Below are 19,720 nucleotides of genomic sequence, written 5' to 3' on the forward strand. Positions count from 1 at the left end.
ACTAGCGGGGCTTCCCTCACCCATCACTACTCTCACTGCTGCTGCGCTACCTTTTCTCCACTACAAAAGGCTCTCTCTCCTCATGTGGTAGACTGATAAAGCCAACGACGGGCGAAACGTCTACCAATAAAGATTTAAGAGACGGTGTGCAGGTGTTTCGGCCTTCAAGACAGTACCTGCAGGACAGATGTGGCTGATCTCCCCGTAAAGATGACTCACGAAATCGTAGACTGACTTACCGATGCACCCTGTTGAGAAGAAGAGACAAGTGTGTTAATAAGATGCAGGTTTATCATGTATATATATATATATATATATATATATATATATATATATATATATATATATATATATATATATATATATATATATATATGTCGTGCCGGATAGGCAGAACTTGCGATCTTGGCTTAAATAGCAACGCTCATCTTGCCACATAGGACAAGTGAAAATTTGTGTATGCAATAATTTCGCCAAAATCATTCTGAACCTAACGAAAAAAATATATTTCACTGTGTTTGTTTAGTACTAAATCACTGTAAACAAATCTAAAATATATGTAGTTGGGTTAGGCTAAAATAAATTGTTCTTGGTATAATAAGGTTAGGTAAGTTTTCTAAGAGTCTTTTGGAGCAAAATTATAAATTTTTACATTAACATTAATGAAAAAAATATATCTTTAAACGTATAAGAGAAAATTTCAGAAAGGAATTAATTTTAAATGAATTCTTGCTAATTGACCAGTTTTACATATTCGGCACGACATATATATATATATATATATATATATATATATATATATATATATATATATATGTATATATATATATATATATATATATATATATATATATGTATATATATATATAATATATATATATATAATATATATATATGTATATATATGTATATATATATAATATATATATATATGTATATATATATAATATATATATGTATATATATATAATATATATATGTATATATATATAATATATATATGTATATATATTTAATATATATATATGTATATATATATATATATTATATATATATATGTATATATATATAATATATATATGTATATATATATATATATTCACCATTAATTCAAGCCTTTTTCCAGGAGAGACAACAAACACCTCCTGGGAATATTTATTGCTATAATAAGTTGCGGAAATATTAAATCCAGGTTTTTTTCCCCCAGTCTTTGGTATATAATATTTATCGCATTTTGTACATGATTCCAGCGACCTCACTCCAGTGACCTCACTCCAGTGACCTCACTCCAGGGACATCACTCCAGTAACCTCACTCCAGTAACCTCACCCCAGCGACCTCACTCCAGCGACCTCACACTAGCTACCTCACCCCAGCGACCTCACTCCAGTGACCTCACATTAGCTACCTCACCCCAGCGACCTCACTCCAGCGACCCCACACTAGCTACCTCACCCCAGCGACCTCACTCCAGTGACCCCACACTAGCTACCTCACCCCAGCACTAACTTCACTAAACATACCATTAGCAACATCGAAGGCTGTTGAAAACCCGTGCTGAGATAAGCAGGGGTTGTGCGAGGCAACGCAGCGCCCCGTTGTTAAGCAACGCTTAGGTTCTTAGTACACCTCATAAAGATCACTTGAGTGGGCGTACACGTCGCTCTCCTTGTTAATTTCGCGGTGCTGCGGCGCGCTGATGCGCTGCGGCACCAAGTATCTCACTTCACCTAACGAGTTAATCACTGTTCTACTCCCGCACACTCAAGCAGCTGAGAGGCCTTCAGTGTTGATATACACTGGAAGGTCTGATTATGTCTGAGGTGTCTTCCTCCGGCGTGAGGTCTTTCCGTTATCTGCCCTTCCCGTGTTACCTTAGTGTTACTTCTAAGCGTAAGATCGTCCATTACTTTACCTTCCCATGTTCCCTTGGTGTTCCTTACGTGTTCCTTAGCGTAAATGTCTCTGCTACCTGCCATTCTCTTGTTCTTCACAAGTCTTCTACTGATACTTGAATAATGCTTCCTTTGAGTGAGTTCTCCAGGGATGCTTATATATACAGCGTAGGATGCCCACGTTACTCTCCTTTATACCATCTACATTTCATCTTGTCGTTACCTACGTACTTCATCTACGCACAAGCAAACGGCATGATGGGGCCCAGGTGTGACATGCCAGAGGGGCAGATATCACGCAGGAGGAGGCGCTGCTGATATCACAGGAGCATCCTGACGCTGCAGGACCCGCCGCCATCCACTGAGCGTATTTCTCACTGTGAAGATAAAACGTCATCCTACTCAGTTCTTCTCCGTCACTGCCATAAAGGCAGACGCTAGCGGGGCCGTGTCCCTTCCTGACCCCGGAGAATGGTGGGTGGAGGACCAACTTATGTACAAGAGATGTGATTTATAGGTTCATTGTGGGAGAGTTACATGGTCTTTATAGTGGATTAGTAGCGGCACTCAAGGCTGCTTCAATCGCCTGGCAATTGCACGTTTATTAGCCTCTCACTTTAATAAAGCAGGTAATTGATATACAGCTCAGAGCTGGGAAAATTATATTCCGAAAAAATATGTATACGTGAAAGTGTACGTCCATAAGTCAAAGGACTCATTGTCACCAGACGATCATAAGACGACCATAAAACCGGAGGCTTGTAGTGGTCTTTGGCCAGGTACTGATAACTTTCATTCATGGTCCAGACAGTTTCCAGAGGCAGGAGATCTTAAAGTCACGGCTGCCACAACTGTTCAGCATTAATGCTCCTCGGGAAGGACTCGTCAATGCTCCAGCTCAATCACAACTGATGAACTGAAAGATCATGAAAAACCACAGCCTTTCCAAGTGGCCACAACCACAGACCCTCTTTGACCTATCCTCCAGCAGCCTCGTGAAACATCGACAGCTTTAAAAGTTGTTTTCTTCGACAGTTACCTTTTTTGAATGTTAGAATGGAGGAGAAATGCTAAAATTCTCCGTTACTACATCCATGTCCAAATACAGATTTTTTATGAACCAGGGAAGCACTCAGAATACCTCGTGTGTCAGCTGGGCTCTTGTTGTATCGTCACCTTGGGATAAAACATCATTCCCATACCTTCTCGCGGTGGCTTCCTGCCAAGTATGACTAGTGACGTTGTCTTACACAGCACCAAAGACGCTTCCGCTACCGGTAAGGTTCTTGCTCGCCCACATGCAAGTCATGGTGCTCGCCACGCTACCAAAACTCGTCACTTCACATACCATTACCAAATACGAATATTCATCTTTACATAAGTCAAGAGGGAAAAAACCCCACAAGAAGATATAATATTGACGTTCTACCAGTGTTGCAAGAGATCAGTGCAGACACAATCTGTCTTACAAGAGATCAGTGTATACCTCAACCTGTGTTGCGAGGGGTCAGTCAATCCTCACCTGCGTTGTGACAGTATAGACCATACCACGGGTGGGGTTTGAACCCGCGATCAGAGAGTCTCAAAACTCCAGACCGTCGCGGGTTCAAACCCCACCTGTCGTATGGTTTGTTTGCAATCGAGTCATTACTATTTCGTGAGTCATTGTGACAGTATGTTAGGTTTGATGCCAATCGGCCGTATGTTGCTTATGCAGATATCAAGTCTCACGGAAATTAATCAACACACACACACACACACACACACACACACACACACACACACACACACACACACACACACATATATATATATATATATATATATATATATATATATATATATATATATATATATATATATATATATATATATATATATATATATATATGCAAAACAACCACTCTGAAAGAATAGAGAAATTCCAAGCGCTTTCGTGACTACTCACATTATCAAGGAGCACTGTTCCTTGATAATGTGAGTAGTCACGAAAGCGCTTGGAATTTCTCTATTCTTTCAGAGTGGTTGTTTTGCATATTCTGAAATCACCTGTTTACTGTGATCTTATTGCATATATATATTATATGTATATATATATATATATATATATATATATATATATATATATATATATATATATATATTATATATATATAATATATATATATATTCCCATGATACGGAAACGTTCAGCCTTGGCTATGAATAACACTGAGTGAACTTCTGAACAATGGGATCAGGTAAGAATTACATTTAGCTATTCATTTCATTTGTTCTTCATAAAAGAACATTATCAGTAAAATAACAATTATATTTGAAGAAATAAGATTAACATTCAGTTTCTGTTGTATTTTGTATGGCTGCCGATGGTGTTCTCTGATGAATCAGCCACTGTCGTGCTGGATGACCCTCTGTTGACTATAAGAAAATGTCTGAAGACGGTCAAATTTCCTCAGAAAACCATGGTGTGGTGACATATTTCCGTCCATGGAACAAGTCGTTTGCACATTGTTAAGGGTACCAATAGCCAAGCTGAGAATACAGAGGTACTGCAACGCCAATTACTGCTCAGATAAAGGATTGATATGGTGATGGGCGTTGGACATTCCAACATCAACAACACAGCCTCATCTTACGCAGCAAAATCTTCAAAGACGAGGTGCACAAAATAGCAATGAGCTCGTCCCATGAGCTGGAAATTTCCCCGACGTGAACACTATTGAGAGTTTATGGTCTGTACTGAAGGCTGAAATACATGAAGTTCCCATTACGGCCAACGCTCTATTAAGTTTGACTCCATTGTACGAGAATCAAGGGAGAAGTTAGTCCAGTGGCTAAGGCGTCGGTCTGGACTTTTATGACTCTCTGATCGCGGGTTCTAACCCCGCCCGTGGTATGCTTTAATCGCTGGGCGCTGTATAGCCCTTGTGGCTTAGCGCTTCTTTTTGATTATAATAATAATAATTTAATCGCTGGGATTACCACACGTGTAAAAGCACTTATGGATGCTAAAGATGGTCAGACCAAATATTAATCAATTTAAAATAGCTGACCTGCATTGGTGTATCAAAATAAATCCATTAGCAGTTAGTGAAAGTGGTTTAATGGATCTCCTAGTAAAAAAAAAAAATATCGAAATTTCAAAAAATCCATAATAATTAAGGGTCTTGGCAAGAGGCGTGGAGTTAAAAGATAAAGAATCACACACAAAGTGGGAGTTGTCACAGCTGCTCTTTGCTGATGACACTGTGCTCTTGGGAGATTCTGAAGAGAAGCTGCAGAGATTGGTGGATGAATTTGGTAGGGTGTGCAAAAGAAGAAAATTAAAGGTGAATACAGGAAAGAGTAAGGTTATGAGGATAACAAAAAGATTAGGTGATGAAAGATTGAATATCAGATTGGAGGGAGAGAGTATGGAGGAGGTGAACATATTCAGATATTTGGGAGTGGACGTGTCAGCGGATGGGTCTATGAAAGATGAGGTGAATCATAGAATTGATGAGGGAAAAAGAGTGAGTGGTGCACTTAGGAGTCTGTGGAGACAAAGAACTTTGTCCTTGGAGGCAAAGAGGGGAATGTATGAGAGTATAGTTTTACCAACGCTCTTATATGGGTGTGAAGCGTGGGTGATGAATGTTGCAGCGAGGAGAAGGCTGGAGGCAGTGGAGATGTCATGTCTGAGGGCAATGTGTGGTGTGAATATAATGCAGAGAATTCGTAGTTTGGAAGTTAGGAGGAGGTGCGGGATTACCAAAACTGTTGTCCAGAGGGCTGAGGAAGGGTTGTTGAGGTGGTTCGGACATGTAGAGAGAATGGAGCGAAACAGAATGACTTCAAGAGTGTATCAGTCTGTAGTGGAAGGAAGGCGGGGTAGGGGTCGGTCTAGGAAGGGTTGGAGGGAGGGGGTAAAGGAGGTTTTGTGTGCGAGGGGCTTGGACTTCCAGCAGGCATGCGTGAGCGTGTTTGATAGGAGTGAATGGAGACAAATGGTTTTTAATACTTGACGTGCTGTTGGAGTGTGAGCAAAGTAACATTTATGAAGGGATTCAGGGAAACCGGCAGGCCGGACTTGAGTCCTGGAGATGGGAAGTACAGTGCCTGCACTCTGAAGGAGGGGTGTTAATGTTGCAGTTTAAAAATTGTAGTGTAAAGCACCCTTCTGGCAAGACAGTGATGGAGTGAATGATGGTGAAAGTTTTTCTTTTTCGGGCCACCCTGCCTTGGTGGGAATCGGCCAGTGTGATAATAAAAAAAAATAATATATATATATATATATATATATATATATATATATATATATATATATATATATATATATATATATATATATATATATATATATATACAGAAATACACATCGCGGTTTATACTCGCTGTTACTGAGCGGTAACGTCCCTGACAGATTTTATGTCTTCTCCGTGAGGCTGACGATGACTAGCAGCACCAGAGGTCGAACGATAAATCTTGCTGCTGCCTTATAAGCCATCAGACTCTTCTAAGACACTTTGTATGGCGAGAAAAATTATGTAATATACGGTATACGCAGTATGGCTCCAACTAACTAGGTTTCGCTCTCCTCAATATTAATGAGGTGTGAGTTTCGTAACTCGCCGAAGTCAGAGACGAAGTGTGGAGTCTCGTAACTTACTGAAAGTTGAAATGGCCTCCTAGTGATAAGCTCCAGAACTCTGCCGTTTATCTTGGGATAAATGGCCCACAGGGGTTTAATGCTTCATGCAGGTGTAAAATATAATTATTTCGGCCATTTTATTTTCACATATCTTAGGTTGATGTTGGAGATTACTGGATGCAAAATTCACTAGTTAGCGCGCGTCATCATTGATGCTCTACATAAATACCCTTCACATAGGAGGGAGAGATAGAAGCTTACGACGACGTTTCGGTCCGTCTTGGACCATTTGGTGTGACTTTTTAAATGGTCCGAGTCTGACCGAAGTCCCGTTGTCAGCCTCTGTTTCTCCTACGTGCGGGTTATTTGTGAATTATTCCAGTCACGGTATTGTGTCTTTTTGTTCTTCATTGATGCTCATGCACTAGGTCTCCGACCACTGGACCAACCTGCCGAGGTCTCCGACCACTGGACCAACCTGCCGAGGTCTCCGACCACTGGACCAACCTGCCGAGGTCTCCGACCACTGGACCAACCTGCCGAGGTCTCCGACCACTGGACCAACCTGCCGAGGTCTCCGACCACTGGACCAACCTGCCGAGGTCTCCGACCACTGGACCAACCTGCCGAGGTCTCCGACCACTGGACCAACCTGCCGAGGTCTCCGACCACTGGACCAACCTGCCGAGGTCTCCGACCACTGGACCAACCTGCCGAGGTCTCCGACCACTGGACCAACCTGCCGAGGTCTCTGAACAAAACCTACATTCAACTATACATGCTGCGGTTTTTTTTTTTCACACTCTCAGATAAAAATCCAGTTTCAAAATAACTTAGACAAACTGTCAAAAAACTAGGGCCAGACGCTGAGGAGTTTATTACCAAGTTAATAAATAGCTTTTATCCTACCTTAGTTAATTTCCAATAGCTTTTATCCTACCTCAGTTTATTTCAAAGTTCAGCACTTCATGGGAGGAGAAAGGAGATTTGTCCTTGTTCTTAGCCCAGCCTGGAAATCTAACGCTGGAAATCTGTGACGCTGTTAAGAGATAACAAAGTCTTTTGTCTCTAATATCTTGTTTATAAAAGCAGTGTCCAGATGCCAATCTCTGCGTCCTGGTTATGGGCTGGCTAGGTTAGGGTAGGTAACGTTCGTCTGGAAACAGGACAAGTGTTTCCTGACGCGGGTCTTAGTCAAATGATGACCCGCCGTTGGAGCTTTTGGTCATCTGGCCGAAGTCTTCAGCCGGCATACCGGTCCACCCCTATGGTCATAGTTATAAGTATGGAGTGGCATTTTCGTCTGAGCCAGCATATGTTAGAATTCCCGTGAGAGTACCATTGGGGGGAAGGATAAGCTTGACTTATAAGCTGGAGTAGTTGAGGAGTCAGAGCTTCAGCAGGAGCTCCTGCTGGGGCAGGAGTTCTGAGTTGGAAAGGTGGAGTTTGCTGGCACTGGACGTAGGTTACTACTTCCTGTGGAAGGTGGCCTCTGTTTATTGCTGGAGTCAGTTGATATTCAACTTTGTTGCCATTCTCAGGTATTTCATTGTGTTATATCTACCCAGGCATTTAAGTAATAATAATAATGGTAGGGTAAGAGTTAAGTAGAACCAAGAAAAGTGATGCGAGAAAGTGTACCACTGTCTTACCCCATTAGTACTCCATGTCGAGGGCAAGATGGCTCTTCCCTTCTTCCCATGATATGACATGGTTGGCAGACGTTTAAGAATTCTGAAATATTGACCCATGTGTTTTATTACAACTGTCGATAAAGAAGCTGAGATTCCTCAAGAAGACAGCTAGGGAGTCTGATGATAAATACCCCCTTGGAAAGTATAAAGACCTTGTATTATATATACACACACACACACATTATATATATATATATATATATATATATATATATATATATATATATATATATATATATATATATATATATATATATGCAAAACAACCACTGTGAAAGAATAGAGAAATTCCAATCGCTTTCGTAACTACTCACATTATCAAGGAGCACTGTTCCTTGATAATGTGAGTAGTCACGAAAGCGCTTGGAATTTCTCTATTCTTTCACAGTGGTTGTTTTGCATATTCTGAAATCACCTGTTTACTGTGATCTTATATATATATATATATATATATATATATATATATATATATATATATGTGTGTGTGTGTGTGTGTGTGTGTGTGTGTGTGTGTGTGTGTGTGTGTGTGTGTGTGTGTGTGTGTGTGTGTGTGGTATCCACATAATGTATCGTAATATACTCATGGTAGGGAGTGATTAATCTTGTTGGTATCCTATCCGACGTGACCTGACCTCCAGCATGACCTGTCCCAGAGCACGCAATTATTATTATAATAAAAAAAAAGAAGCGCTAAGCCACAAGGGCTATACAGCCCCAGAGCACGCAACTTGTCGGGAATTAATAGCTACTAGGTAAAGATTTTTTTGGGGGGGGGATAGGAAGGTAAGATAATCTCTTGTAGCCGGTCTCACTCACAGGCTCTCTCTCGCTATCACCTTACTGATTTTTTGGGGAGAGACCAAGTTAAGGTCGCACTCACAGCACTCTTATGACTGTGCAAATTCCTCACATGGTTTACTGTCGACATCGGGGTACTGGAAGACAAATGTCGACATCGGGGTACTGGAAGACAAATGTTGACATCAGGGTACTGGAAGACCAATGTCGACACCAAGGTACTGGAAGATAAATATCGACACTGAGGCACAGGGGTACAAATGTCGACACCGGAAGATAGAAACTGGAACGTCGACACAGAGACACAAACTTACAAGTCAGGAAAAAAAAGAGCTAAACGTCGACACCAGAGAACACAGACCCAAATGTCGACCCTAGCACACACAAACCCAATGTACATGTACTTGTAATATACCTTTGGCCGACTTCGAGAATTTTCCTGCCCCCGCAGCTCAACCTGAGGGCCAGGCTTTTCTGCTGGACTTTTATTTTATCTAGGCTGTTGCTGCTGGCGGCCTGCTGCCCCACATAGTCATCATAGCCTGGTTCATCTGGCGCTCGGCAGAGGTAGTGGTCCAGTTTGCTCTTTAAAAACCTCTCCACTTCTTCCAGCAATATTTCTGATTTCTCACGGTAGCAGGTTGAATAGTCGTAGACCACGGATGTTGATATAGTGTTTTCTTATGGTGTCCCATGGCGCCCCTACTTTTTCAAATATAATTTTATTTTCGTATTTCCTATCTATTATATCGTCATTGACATCTTTCTCTTGCGTGTAGTTCATATGATGTTTCGGCTATGACATTTTCTGCATTCAGTTCCTTGTGTCTGAGGACACAGGTTTACTTATACTCACGCTTCAAAGTGGACCTTAGCGGACCTGTGATCCTGGGTGCACGTCCCACTGTGTGTCTGTGCAGGTAGTGATGTGGCAGGTGAGGCTGGCTGAGTAACGAGAGAGATGCCACTCTCGTAAGAGACGGAAGATGCTCAAGAAGGAACATACTGGCACAGGCAGACACACAGACACAGATACACACACACACATAGACGTTAGAGAAACGTTGTAGGTACGAACCTCCTGAACACCGCGAAGGAAACAAGAGACTGTCGCGATCCCGCTTACCGACCCTTATCAGAGCGATAAAACTAGCATTACAGAATGAAACTGCATCCCGAATGTGACAAGGCCAGTCCTGACCAGTACACATGTATACAATAAAGGAGGGAAGTGGCCAGGGGAAAAAAAACAATAAATGGGAAAAACCAAAACGACACCTGACCCCAGGAGTGTTGACTCAGGAACGACAATGGTGGCAACAGCGACCACGGGAGCAACACATCTTACCTAATTGGTACAAACAGGTTTGTAGGATATAAGTGGTGGTATCCAAGAGGCCTCGGCGGTGATTATGAATTGTCCTTAGAGTGGCTTTCGGTGTCTATGCGGGAGATCCTAAAGCAAAAAATATATAAATAAAATCTCAGGCCTAACTGACTTTTTACGATCGATTATAACGAAAATAATTACTTATTTCACGGGGTTTCCAAATTAATAGACACTAAAATATGTAAATAGACTAAAAGAATATATGTACATTGCTGACAGAGGTACAAATATGACAGTCCTGGCAACCAGACGACTGAAACCGAACTCAATATGGCAGACCTGGTAACCAGAATGGTGGACTGGGATACAAGAGAAGGCAGTAGACTGGTGGACTGGGATACAAGAGAAGGCAGTAGACTGGTGGACTGGGATCCAAGAGAAGGCAGTAGACTGGTGGACTGGGATCCAAGAGAAGGCAGTAGACTGGTGGACTGGGATCCAAGAGAAGGCAGTAGACTGGTGGACTGGGATCCAAGAGAAGGCAGTAGACTGGTGGACTGGGATCCAAGAGAAGGCAGTAGACTGGTGGACTGGGATCCAAGAGAAGGCAGTAGACTGGTGGACTGGGATACAAGAGAAGGCAGTAGACTGGTGGAGTGGGATCCAAGAGAAGGCAGTAGACTGGAGGAGTGGGATCCAAGAGAAGGCAGTAGACTGGTGGACTGGGATCCAAGAGAAGGTAGTAGACTGGTGGAGTGGGATCCAAGAGAAGGCAGTAGACTGGTGGACTGGGATCCAAGAGAAGGCAGTAGACTGGTGGACTGGGATCCAAGAGAAGGCAGTAGACTGGTGGACTGGGATCCAAGAGAAGGCAGTATACTGGTGGATTGGGATACAAGACTGAGATGCAGGTGGTGGCAGTGAGTACCACAAAAACTATTACGAAAAAAAAAATTATATGACAAACTAAACACTAAAGACGAGATACCACAAGCACAGTTCAGAGCCTGTAACCCCCCCCCCCCAACACACACAATCACACAGTCACACATAGTCTCGGTTCCTAGACAGTCGTAGTAGAAGACTTGCAATCTTATTGATCATTAGCAGTCTTAGGCAAAGTCCTTGCGTGTGCTCTGCATGTGAGGCTAGGCAGCCTACCTCAGGGGCCAAGACTTAAGTGCTAACCTCCTCTCCCTTTACAGGTCCCAAAACGAATTAACACTTAATATAAAAACAGAGTGAGATGGGTGCAGGTTCTTAGGCGTTCTACACAAGCCGTCAGCGCCGTCGCCGCCCAGAACGCTTGTAAGATAAACAGTAAGACAGATATAGACTCGTTTAACTCGGTACAAATGCCACTGAAGGAGATGGCCTTGATGTTGCTGTCAGCAGACCCGGCAAAGGCAACTCATGCGTCGCGGCGCAGAATTCGTAAAACTCCGAATCGCTGTCTGGGTATTAAAATACTGGAGCCAAGCGTTCAGTCTTCTTCATCGAGGAGAACGTTCTACTCGCTCGCTGCTGCCAGCCACGAAGTGTGTTGAACTGCGTGCGTCAGAGGAGCCCTGTGGAACACCACACTTGAAGCACTGGGAAGGCTATATGGAACACCACACTTGAACACTGGGGAGACTATATAGAACACCATACTTGAAGCACTAGGGAGGCTATATAGAACAGCAAATTAGAATCACTGGGAGGCTATATAGAACACCACACATGATGTGAACATTAAAATGGTATAAAATGGTGATGGACTGATTACATCGTCTTCAAGTCTCTTCTGCTTCTATCAACTTTTCTGTACTCGACTGAAGAAGCCTACTGTGTAGGCGAAACGTTTCGAAACAAAGATACCTAACTGTTGAACATTAAAATGGTATAAAATACCGACAGATTGTTAGGTAAGACACATATGCAACTGTTAGGTATCTTTATTTCGAAACGTTTCGCCTACACAGTAGGCTTCTTCAGTCGAGTACAGAAAAGTTGATAGAAGCAGAAGAGACTTGAAGACGATGTAATCAGTCCATCACCCTTAAAGTTTTGAGGTGGTCAGTCCCTCAGTCTGGAGAAGAGCATTGTTCCGTAGTCTGAAACAACATGGAGTTGAAGTGACAGGATGGAGCCTTATATAGCGCCAGGAGGTGAGACGTAGGTGACTAGTAGAACGCAGATGTTGGGAGGTCAGGTCCCTCTCAAATCCAGCCGTTCTCACTAGTAGAGGTTGTCGAAGTTGATTTCAGGTCTGTACCAAGATACCCTTGTGTTGCAGTGTCTGACAGATTGAACATTAAAATGGTATAAAATACCGACAGATTGTTAGGTAAGACACATATGCAACAGTAGTGACCTACGTCTCACCTCCTGGCGCTATATAAGGCTCCATCCTGTCACTTCAACTCCATATTGTTTCAGATTACGGAACAATGCTCTTCTCCAGACTGAGGGACTGACCACCTCAAAACTTTAAGGGTGATGGACTGATTACATCGTCTTCAAGTCTCTTCTGCTTCTATCAACTTTTCTGTACTCGACTGAAGAAGTCTACTGTGTAGGCGAAACGTTTCGAAATAAAGATACCTAACTGTTGCATATGTGTCTTACCTAATACACCACACTTGAAGTACTGGGGAGACTATATGGGACACGACACTTGAAGCACTGGGCGCTATGTAGAACACACTTGAAACACCACACTAGAAACATTGTTCAGTCAACTTGTCTGCGAGATCCACCTGGACCGATATTAACCAGTTTCACAGCCAGTCACAGGCTTATCACAGAAAGTCAGTGAAGCAAAAGCCTGTGTATCAGCCCGTTCATTACTCGGAACCCTGACATGCTCCGGGCACCAATCGGACTCCACGTCCTTGAAGCAGAAGAACGGCTATATAGAACTCTATACCTGAGACACCGGGGAGGATATAAAGAGCTCCACACCTGAAGTACTGGAGAGGTTATATACAGGAGAGCTCCACACCTAGAGCACACCTCATTGTAACGTAATCACAACTGACTCAGCATTGCCCAGCCATTTTTTAGGAGAGGGATCAGAGGCATTACGTTAATTGCGTAGTACAGAAAGGAGGTCTGGCCACGGTCACCTACACGGTCCACCTGCACGGCCCACACGGTTCACCTGCACGGTCCACACGGTTCACCTGCACGGTCCACACGGTTCACCTGCACGGTCCACACGGTCCACCTGCACGGTCCACACGGTCCACACACGGTTCAACTGCACGGTCTACACAGTTAGGAACATAACATAAGAAGAAGGAACACTGCAGCAGGCCTACTGGCCCATGCGAGGCAGGTCCAAATCTCCTACCGGCTTAAGCCAATGCCCCAACCTAGTCAGGTCAGGTCACATTCACTTAAGGAAGGAACACGGCAACTTACCTAGTAGCACAAGCTAATCAGGTCCAACTCACACCCACCCACACCCACTCATGTATTTATCTGACCTATTTCTAAAACTACACAACGTTTTAGCCTCTATAAAAGTGAAATCTGGTGTCTATAATTGCAAAGGATTATCATGATTAAAGAAATTATGAATTATTCCTCTTTCTTAAAGTACCGTCATCACTACACACACACACAAACATTAAATACAATCATCATAAAGATTATTTAAATCTAATCTAGCACGTTTGCACATCATTCTTCAGCTGGTGAACCTCACAAGTATTCTGGGTTGTAATTGTGAGGTGTGGCAATACGAGGTGGGTGTGTTAGTGTGGTGGAGGTTCTGGAGGCGTGATTGCGCACCTCTCCCCTCTCAGTACTGTGTACGGTATTGCAGCAGTGATTGCAGCAGTGAACCACAGTGAATGTCAGCTCCACACCCTCACACCAAGGTATGTTTTGGTTCTCAAGCTGACACATAACATTTGCCGAACCTAATAAGATTATAATTACAGAAACAGACGCAAGAACGGCAGAGTTCCGAGGCATGTCTCAGTATTTTATATTTTGGCTACTGTTTCAAATTTCACAGGTGGCTCGTGAGAGCTTGGAGCCAATAGATCTAGTGTTTTTATTTCTATTATTCAGTATTTGTCGTTTTTTTCGGTGGTTATCTTGCTGCTGCTTGACGTGTTTTGTTGATGTTACTTGAGCGTCAAGCTTGACATGTGTTTCTGTAACCTGTGTTAAAGCTTGAAGCCTTCTGTTAATATCTGACGGTGCGTTAATGTTCGAATCTCTGTGGTAGTGCTGAAACGTCTTACGGTAATGTGTGTAGACTTTATGTTAATCTGTCAGGATTTGTGTTAATGTCTTACTGCCTGTGTTATTGTCCAGTAATCTTCCTCTCAAGTACAGTAATGTTCCTCCTACGTACAGTAATGTTCCTCCCACGTACAGTAATGTTCCTCTCAAGTACAGTAATGTTCCTCCCACGTACAGTAATGTTCCTCTCAAGTACAGTAATGTTCCTCCCACGTACAGTAATGTTCCTCTCAAGTACAGTAATGTTCCTCCCACGTACAGTAATGTTCCTCCCACGTACAGTAATGTTCCTCCCACGTACAGTAATGTTCCTCTCAAGTACAGTAATGTTCCTCCCACGTACAGTAATGTTCCTCTCAAGTACAGTAATGTTCCTCCCACGTACAGTAATGTTCCTCTCAAGTACAGTAATGTTCCTCCCACGTACAGTAATGTTCCTCTCAAGTACAGTAATGTTCCTCCCACGTACAGTAATGTTCCTCTCAAGTACAGTAATGTTCCTCCCACGTACAGTAATGTTCCTCCCGCTGTGGCCTCCACTAGACAGCGTGAGAGAGACACACAATCAATAAAACAAAAGCAGTCAATAAAGCGCAAAAGCAGTCAATAAAACACAGAAGTCAATAAAACACAAAAACAGTCAATTAAACATACACCACACAGACAGTATAAGACAATCAATACACCATACAACCACGCCCCAGCCACGCCAGAGATGTATTACACCATACTTCGCGCCGCTGAGATACGCGCTAGGGCTACGTAATTAGTCTTGCCACGAGGTAACGAAGGCCCGTTTACCGTCACTGTCAACGTGACGTGAAGAAACACTGAGAAGGTGGGAGATGCGCATCCAGCCTCCTGAGCCTACCACGGTACGCCACCATGATGGAGCCTACCACGGTACGCCACCATGATGGAGCCTACCACGGTACGCCACCATGAGAGAGAACATCGTGATATGCCTGCGACCATACATTATCGTAAATAACCTCTACGATACACGGTATACCACCATGATACTTAACCACGTCACACCTCCGTTTTCTACGACTGCATCTCAACACAGCAACTCAACTACAATACAAACACCATACATAAAACCCACACCTGCTACCGCAACTTCCACACCTGCCACCGCAACTTCCACGCCTGCCACCGCAATTCCCACACCTGCCACCGCAACTTCCACGCCCGCCACCGCAACTCCCACACCTGCCTATCATACAACTCTCGTACTTACACGCATACCTCACTCGGTTAATTAGGTACCAAATAGGAACTACATACCCGACTGGGCCATCTGAGGGAGTTAGAAAATGTGGTATTGGTAAACACAGCCTAATGGCGAACGGGGTGGACATACGACAGGTGTTCCACCTGGAGTGGCCACAAACCACAGGGGTTCCACATGGTGTGGCCACAAACCATATGTGTTCCACCTGGTGTGGCCACAAACCATAGGTGTTCCACCTAGTGTGGCCACAAACCACAGGTGTTAATACTGGTGTGGCCACGACAGGTGTTCCTCCTGGTGTGGCCACGACAGGTGTTCCTCCTGGTGTGGCCACGACAGGTGTTCCTCCTGGTGTGGCCACGACAGGTGTTCCACCTAGTGTGGCCACGACAGGTGTTCCTTCTGGTGTGGCCACGACAAGTGTTCCACCTAGTGTGGCCACGAAAGGTGTTCCGTCTGGTGTGGCCACGACAGGTGTTCCACCTAGTGTGGCAACGACAGGTGTTCCTTCTGGTGTGGCCACGACTTGCTTTAACACTGGTGAAGGGATATTGATCCGAGGAATAAGGGGTGTTCTCCCATTCCTCGGATCTATCCTGATTGCCTCCCATTTCCTATTTTTTACAGTTTTAGCGTGTTTCAGTGCATAATAATAATAATAATAATAATAATAATAATAATAATAATAATAATAATAATAATAATAATAATAATAATAATAATTTTGCATGAGCAGTGATGATAGGATGAACTGGAAACATAGACAGTGTAAATCATGGTTACTGGACCACCAGCTCACACACCCACACCAGGCTATCACTACTGGACCACCAGCTCACACACCCACACCACGCTATCACTACTGGACCACCAGCTCACACACCCACACCAGGCTATCACTACTGGACCACCAGCTCACACACCCACACCAGGCTATCACTACTGGACCACCAGCTCACACACCCACACCAGGCTATCACTACTGGACCACCAGCTCACACACCCACACCAGGCTATCACTACTGGACCACCAGCTCACACACCCACACCAGGCTATCACTACTGGACCACCAGCTCACACACCCACACCACGCTATCACTACTGGACCACCAGCTCACACACCCACACCAAGCTATCACTACTGGACCACCAGCTCACACACCCACACCAGGCTATCACTACTGGACCACCAGCTCACACACCCACACCAAGCTATCACTACTGGACCACCAGCTCACACACCCACACCAGGCTATCACTACTGGACCACCAGCTCACACACCCACACCAGGCTATCACTACTGGACCACCAGCTCACACACCCACACCAGGCTATCACTACTGGACCACCAGCTCACACACCCACACCAGGCTATCACTACTGGACCACCAGCTCACACACCCACACCAGGCTATCACTACTGGACCACCAGCTCACACACCCACACCAGGCTATCACTACTGGACCACCAGCTCACACACCCACACCAGGCTATCACTACTGGACCACCAGCTCACACACCCACACCAGGCTATCACTACTGGACCACCAGCTCACACACCCACACCAGGCTATCACTACTGGACCACCAGCTCACACACCCACACCAGGCTATCACTACTGGACCACCAGCTCACACACCCACACCAGGCTATCACTACTGGACCACCAGCTCACACACCCACACCAGGCTATCACTACTGGACCACCAGCTCACACACCCACACCAGGCTATCACTACTGGACCACCAGCTCACACACCCACACCAGGCTATCACAACTGGACCACCAGCTCACACACCCACACCAGGCTATCACTACTGGACCACCAGCTTACACACTCACACCACGCTATCACTGCTGGACCACCAGCTCACACACCCACACCAGGCTATCACTACTGGACCACCAGCTCACACCCACAGCAGGCTATCACTACTGGATCACCAGCTTACACCCACACCAGGCTATCACTTCTGAACCACCAGCTCACACACCCACACCAGGCTATCACTACTGAACCACCAGCTCACACCCACACCAGGCTATCACTACTGGACCACCAGCTCACACACTTACACCACGCTAACACTACTGGACCACCAGCTCACACACCCACACCAGGCTATCACTACTGAACCACCAGCTCACACACCCACACCAGGCTATCACTACTGGACCACCAGCTCACACACCCACACCACGCTTTCACTACTGGACCACCAGCTCACACACCCACACCAGGCTATCACTACTGGACCACCAGCTCACACACCCACACCAGGCTATCACTACTGGACCACCAGCTCACACACCCACACCAGGCTATCACTACTGGACCACCAGCTCACACACCCACACCAGGCTATCACTACTGGACCACCAGCTCACACACTCACACCAGGGACTATCACTACTTCACACACCCACACCAGGACACTACCAGCTCACACACCCACACCAGGCTATCACTACTGGACCACCAGCTCACACACCCACACCAGGCTATCACTACTGGACCACCAGCTCACACACCCACACCAAGCTATCACTACTGGACTCACACACCCACACCAGGACACACTGGACAGCTCACACACCCACACCAGGCTATCACTACTGGACCACCAGCTCACACACCCACACCAGGCTATCACTACTGGACCACCAGCTCACACACCCACACCAGGCTATCACTACTGGACCACCAGCTCACACACCCACACCAGGCTATCACTACTGGACCACCAGCTCACACACCCACACCAGGCTATCACTACTGGACCACCAGCTCACACACCCACACCAGGCTGTCACTACTGGACCACCAGCTCACACACCCACACCAGGCTGTCACTACTGGACCACCAGGTCACACACCCACACCAGGCTATCACACAGCTCAGTAGTATCATTCATACCTTAAGTGAACCCGACACCTTTAAACGACCAGCATTTCAAACCAATCCTTGACACGCCACTGACACTGTCTCCATCCTTGGATGCTGCAACACTAACATCTCACCATATAATTTTTGTTACAAATTACCATTATGTATCTGCAGCTAAGTCTATCTAGACTTAATTATAGAATCCTTGCAGCCATTACAGTTTCTTATGTTCTACTAAATTTTAAAGTACATTTCTGGAGAGTATTTATCGTCTGGTTGATTATTGTAATTCCCTACAAATTTAATATTTCCTTAAGTACCTATCTTACTGAAGTAATTCTCCTGAATTTGCTTATTTGTATTTTACTCTGTAATTAGCTGCACCGTTTCTCCCAACTTGCAGTCTGTATTGCAGTTTTTTTCTTTATTGCTATTCCCTACCCTGTGGCCCGCGGGCCACATGTAGGCCTTCTAATAGGAAATGGATGCGGTCCTCACATGAAATTACGAATTCACTTTTATTTAGGTTCCACACTGCACAGTGTTAACAATGACAAAGTATTTAAAGCCATTTTACACCAAAATCTTATCGCCACATTCTAACAACCACCTTTCACTTCTGGGTTACGTTAGCTGCTATGTTGATTCACCTTGAGTTTGAAGGTGCGGCCCTCATCGCACATTTGACCGTCAAATGTGGCCCACTTCTGTGGGAAGGTCGAGGACCACTGCTCTAGACTATGCTTGTTCCTCTGTTCTATCAAGCTAGTTAGTTGCAAACATCACTAACGCTTTTGTTTTCGATAACGAGCTTAACTTCTTCACAACACTCTCACTTAAACTGATCCATTGCAGTGTTTTTTTTTTTTGCATTATTCTGAAACTAATTTTATTTTTCTCCTTTGGTTTTTTGTATATAATACATTTCTGATTTGCTAAAGTTTTTCCATCTACTTGATAGAGGGAAATAAATAACATCTACTTAATAGAGTGAAGTGTAC

The 19,720-nt window shown here is 44.4% G+C and overlaps 1 protein-coding gene across 1 annotated transcript in view; it reads right to left on the bottom strand.

The window, feature by feature from the left end:
- LOC128691847 (nucleolar protein 58) overlaps positions 1-19,720 on the bottom strand; it is a 656,314-nt gene that overhangs the window by 389,186 nt on the left and 247,408 nt on the right. The window contains exon 2 of the mRNA XM_053780771.2: positions 240-248. The gene's annotated coding sequence lies outside the window, so the exon portion shown is untranslated. The remainder of the gene's footprint in view (positions 1-239; positions 249-19,720) is intronic.

Source organism: Cherax quadricarinatus, chromosome 6 (assembly GCF_038502225.1).
Source record: "Cherax quadricarinatus isolate ZL_2023a chromosome 6, ASM3850222v1, whole genome shotgun sequence".
In the NCBI taxonomy this organism is placed as follows: Eukaryota; Metazoa; Arthropoda; class Malacostraca; order Decapoda; family Parastacidae; genus Cherax; species Cherax quadricarinatus.